Here is a 6,000-nt window from a genome sequence, read left to right as displayed (position 1 = left end):
ATGCTCATTTTTACGTACAAATATGTACGTGTTTTACAAATATAACAAAAACTATGGGCTCATATGCAATTTTTTCATGTTACATGGGCTCATATACTATATCTAAGATATTTCAAAGCAAGTTACATGAAAAAATTGCATATGAGCCCATAGTTTTTGTTATATTTATAAAACACGTACATATTTGTACGTAAAAATGAGCATACTCAAAAAATGGTACATACTACCTAAAAATTAGTATATATACTACCTAATCATTGTTATATACTACATACTACACGTACATACTCTCGGTTCCGACAGATACTACATACAACATACAAAACGCAAGTGGTGGTAACTACCACTGCTTGTAGGAAACATTTGTCTCTCATTCAAAGCAGCCCACGGGAGCTTCACCAAGACTAGGGAATCAATCCCATGATTGCATGCGACACTTTGCTTTGGCTCGCATGAATTAGCAGTCTGCTTGGACGCTAGCTGTGTACATTTGTCTTCCCCTTATCCTGACGGAACTGATCGAGCTACCTATTACGCGTGTATTGTCGAAAAGTATTGGGTAGCATTGTCGAGGTCACGGGGTATTGACGGGACGGAGCTCAGCCAGTCGATGAACGGGACGATGCAGGCGGCGCCCCATCTCTCGACCAGAGCCAGCCTGTGAAGTGCAGCAGCACCTCACGAATCAGGTGCATCCGCCTCTCAGGTGGGAACAGGGATGACATCACCGGCTCGTCCCAATCATTATAGGAACAACCACCTATCTCCAGGAAGTCTGAGATTGATAAAACAACGAACTACCTAAAATGCCCCTAACTACCCAATATAGTACCATTTGATGTAGTATTGCCTTATCTGGGCAGTCCAACCACAAAAACAAACGATCCAAATTGACTTGATGCGGGCCTCTAAACCCCGGGTCCCTCCCTATCTCTGTTTTTCTCTTAGGTGTTAGGTGTTTTGGACACGTTGAGTTTCATCACTTAGTGGTTGTTTGGATACGGAGAATTAGTGATGAGTTTTCTATAAACGGTTTTTTAGCAAAACCGATTCTACAAAATAATTCTGTTAATACCAGTTTATGTAAAACTTTGTTTGGGCCTAGGACAATGCCTATTTCCCTAGCGTGAGTTGGTGACGTTCAACGATGGTGTTGCCGGGGCCCGGGTACCGGCGGCAAAGCGGGCTGATCATCTACATCTGCGCTATGGATGTAGGATCGTCCAGCATGCTGCTCGGATCGGCGACGTCATCGACGAAGACAAGCTACTCCAAAATTTCTCGCTGTCACTTCCACCCGTCCGGTTCATATAGATTGCCTTCTCCGTTGAGATGCTGCTCAATCCAGCCACGCTCACCGTCGAGGTGGTCACGGGCCACCTCCAGTTATGCCTGGATGAGGACCAAGGAAGCAGCGGCGGTCAGCTCCTCCTTACCGAGCAGCAGTAGGAGGGTCGGAAGATGCAGCCACCCGGAAGCGGCACTGCTGGGAATGGTGATACCCATGGCACTGGCCACACCGGTGATGCAGAAAAGGGCGTGAATCCTTGTCAACAGGCCCCGCCAGTGCGCGGTCCAAACGACGACATCATCGACAAGGAGAAGTATTGGCATTGCGGCAACAAAGGCCACTGGGCCCGTGAGTGCTGCAAGAAACAACGTAACGAAACCTCGTCCAGGCCGAGGAGAACGACGGCCCTGGGCACATGATGGTGTGTGCCATGGACGTTCACGAACACGCGGCTCCCATGGTCATCGCCAGGCCCACCACGGAGACAACGATGCACGCCCGGCATGTGCACCGGCACGTGCACTAGGGAGGCCAAGACTTCCTCAAGGAGGAAAGGGTGGTTATCACGCCCACCCGCGATGATGTCGAGCACGGCGAGGTGTGGTTGCTCGACACCACCGCAATGAACCATATGACTGGTTCCCTCGACGTGTTTGCCGAGCTAGACCGCTCGGTTGCCGGCAAGGTAAATTTCGTGGACGGCTACATTTCATGGACAGCTCCATGATGTGTGGGACGTCCATGGACGTGGCACGGTTGTCTTTGCCGTCGGTCACCGTTCCTTTACCGAGGTCTTCTACATCCCGGCGCTTAAGAGGAGCGTCGTGAGCCTCGGTCAGCTTGACGGTACGACATCCACATCCGCTGTGGACGCTTACCGTCCGAGACCAGCTCAGTAGTCTGCTCGTGAAGGTAAAACGCTTTCCAAACAGTTTGTACCGGCTTACCTTTTTCATGTGCGTCCAGTGGGCCTCTCCATGGGCCACGTCTCTTATGCATGGTGCTGGCACGCGCGGCTTGGACACCAGCACTACGGGCATGCAGAGGACGGCCCGCGGTAGCCTCGTGCCGTTGTGCGTGGAATCCTGCACATTAAGTAAGCTGATGAGTTGTGCGAGGCATGCCTTGACGGGAAGCAATGACGCCTGTCGTTCCCACAGAAGGCACGGTACAAGGCATAGGAGCCCCTCGAGCTCGTCAACGGTGACTAGTGTGGCACCATCACGCCAGCGACGCGAGGAGGCCGTCTCTACATCTTGCTCCTCGTCGACGACCACAGCCGGTTCATGTGGGTGGACCTCCTCACCTCCAAGGATGAGGCAGCACGTGCCATCGTCAAGTTCCGGGCTGCAGCTGAGGTGGAGTGCAACCACAAGCGGAAGTTGGTACGCACCAACCGTGGCAGCGAGTTCATATCACCCACGTTCTACAAGCACTACGCCGAGCAAGGTGTGCATCGCCACCTCACCGCGATGTACGCTCCTCGGCAGAACAGTGTCGCCGAGAGACGGAACCAGGCGATACTCGGGGTGGCACAGAGCATATTGAAGGTGAAGCCGGAGCCGAGCATGTTTTGAGGGGAGACGGTTCTCACGACCCTCTTCATCCTCAAGATCTCCTTCACGAGAAGTGTCGATGGCATGACGTCGTACGAGGCATGGGACAGGGTGAAACCAGATGTGCACTTCCTCCGCATCTTTGGCTGTGTGGGATACATCAAGACTGTGCGCCCTAGCTAAAGAAACTTGACCACAGGAGCACTCCCATGATATTCATCGGCTACGACATTGGCTCCAAGGCTAACAGGTTATATAACAGTGGGAATCAATATGGGCGTCCATGGCTCCACTAGTGGCGGCCGGCGTGGTGGCATTGGCCGTGTGGGCGACCGTAATTCCCATGAGGTGAAACGTGCAGGCACGCACACATGCAATAGCAGTGCAGTACCAGTTTGAACGGAAAAAAAAAGAATCCATCTCAAACGGAACTGATGGTCTGCTTGGAATTAGAAAGCCTGCGGTAACGTAATTAACTCAGCGCGCCGGCGACTTTTTCCCCTAGGTAGCTAGGGTTCCACCTCTCCCCTTGCGGCGCGCCGCTAGGGTTCCACTTATAACACATCTATATCAAATTCTCATGTCCGAATCGATTAGTTTCGACCGGATCGTGATCCCAGGAGAGGTCTCCTCGATCTAGATCGCTTGCATGGCGGAACAAGGGAGGGGAAAAGCGCCGATGGATGGGGCGTCAGGAAGCAGAGTTGGAGGGGGTGCGCGCGGATCGGATGCAAATCTGGAGGATAGGTTCTCGGGGCTGAATCTTCATGGGGAAGAGGAAGAGAATCTGGACCTGTCGGGAGAGATTGAGGGTCTAGTTGAAGAAACAAGATGGATTGCAATATTCAGGGTTCATACAAGCAAGCCCTTCAGCCATGTCGCCTTGTACAAGGCCATGAGGAACGCATGGGCACCGGCGCAAGGAGTGATCTTCAAGGACAAAAAACCAAATATATTCCTCGCCCAGTTTCTGTGTTTGGGGGATTGGAATCGGGTTATGAACGGGGGCCTTGGTTGTTCAGGAACGCTGCAGTGGTGATGGAAGAGTATCATGGATTGACCAACGTAGAGGAATACAAGCTTGATCGCAATATCATTGGCATACCCGATGGACTCATGAAGAAAACTGAGATCGCGGAGAAGATAGCAAAAAAGGTGGGCATCCCGCCTATCAAAGTCGTGGTTAACGAGGGGCGTATCAACCCATCCAAATACTTGAGAGCTCGAGTTACAGTAATGTTGGATACACCCATCGTTCGCTTTGTCCCGTTGACGCTGAAAGAAAGCAAAAGGTACCCTGTTGAGTATGAAAAGCTGCCTGACTTTTGCGATTACTGTGGCCTGATTGGACATTTGGTGACGGAGTGTGGAGATGGAACACACAAGGCAGATGATTGTGAATGGGGTGACTGGCTCCTTGTGAACTTTGATGATAACTCGAGAGGCTCTGGCAGGGGGAGGGGAAGGAGTAATATGGAAGAGCCGAGGGGGCGAGATGGAGGTCTAGGGAGAGGTAGGGGCAATCCGGGGTACCAATACCCCGATGAGAAGGCTGATATGGATCTAGACCATAGAAAGGCTGGTAACTTTGGGGCTGTTGTCCCGCAGGCAAAGAAGAGGCTTATTGGACAAGATGGATCAGTAATCACACAGGGTGGGGGTGTGAATCCACCACCAGGGTTTGTGAATGAGAGGGTTGGCCTGATTGAAGCCGGGAATAATGAAAGACTCGACAAAAGTCAGATGAGTACACCGGAGAAAGTTCATGATCCAAAGAGGCTTAGGGCGAATCTGGATGCCTCGACGCTGCAAACTGATGCATCGACAACACCCCTCAAGGGTGATCGCCGGGAACAATGAAGATCATTTGTTGGAACTGTCGGGATCTCCTCGGAGCCCCGACTGTACGTTCGCTTCTGGACATATAGAGGCGACACAAACCGGATGTTTTCTTTCTGTCTGAAACACATCTGGATGGCGATAAGGCAGAAAACCTAATGAGAAAGTTGGGGGTGGATGAAAGGATAGCAGCTGCGAGCCTGGATGGAAGGAAGGGTGGATTGCTTTTATTCTGGAAGAAGGAGGTTAGGATCTACTCCCAGACGACCACCTTGGATGGAATTGATGTGACAGTTCATGAAACAAATGGGAATATATGGAGGATGATAGGAATTTACTGGGAGCCGAACTGGGACAGTAAGGATCGCACTTATCGCTATATCCGTGATCTACATACTCACTCTAGGCTACCCTGGGTTATGTTGGGAGACTTTAATGAAATATTGGTCTCATCTGAGAAGGAGGGAGGCCCTCCTCGCCAACATATACGGATGAAGGCTTTCCAGGATGCCCTGTCAGATTGTGCATTGGAGGATATGGGATTCACTGGTGATAGATTCACGTGGTTCAGAGGTGGACTAAAGGAGAGGCTGGATCGAGCCGTAACGAATGCAGATTGGATTACCATGCACCCCCTAGCAGGGCTGTGTAATCTTGAGATGGGGAAATCTGACAACCGTCCCATCTTATTAGATACTAAATATCTGGCGGAGCCAGCTGCGCCTCGGGGAAAGAGGGATCGCCGTTTTGAAGCAAGATGGCTGGAGGAGGAAACTGTTGAGGAAATCGTCAAAACAGCTTGGCAAAAGGCGATTCATAGGGGATTTGTCCTTCAATCAAAGACAAGGCAGCCGCTGTTCATAATGATCTTCACGAGTGGGACAAGCGTGTCCTTAAGGGGCCTCGAAACAGACTACAAAAAGCGCAACAAGAGCTTGAAAAGGTGATGAGGGAGGAGTATACGGAACAGAGCCGAGCAAATCAGAGAGATCTGTCAGTCCTCATTGAAAACCTCCTCGATCAAGAGGAGATCTTTTGGGCCCAACGAGGCAGGGTTAGATGGTTGCGCCGTGGGGATAGAAACTCGAAATACTTTAATCAGTTTGCATCTGCTAGACGCAGGAGAAATATGATAAAAAAAGTTGAAGCATAATAATAATGGGTGGGTCGAGGGGAATGATAACCTCAACCCACTAATTTGTGATTATTTTGGGAGCTTGTTTACTTCTGGTTATGTTGATTGTGACCAGGATCTTCTACGAGCAGTGAAACCGACAATTACAACGGAGATGAACAGGTTGTTGATAGCGCCAT

The sequence above is a fragment of the Triticum dicoccoides genome, chromosome 6B (assembly GCF_002162155.2).
Source record: "Triticum dicoccoides isolate Atlit2015 ecotype Zavitan chromosome 6B, WEW_v2.0, whole genome shotgun sequence".
NCBI classification, from domain to species: Eukaryota; Viridiplantae; Streptophyta; class Magnoliopsida; order Poales; family Poaceae; genus Triticum; species Triticum dicoccoides.
The sequence above is the reverse complement of the archived record's forward strand: the minus strand, read 5'-3'. Positions refer to the sequence as shown.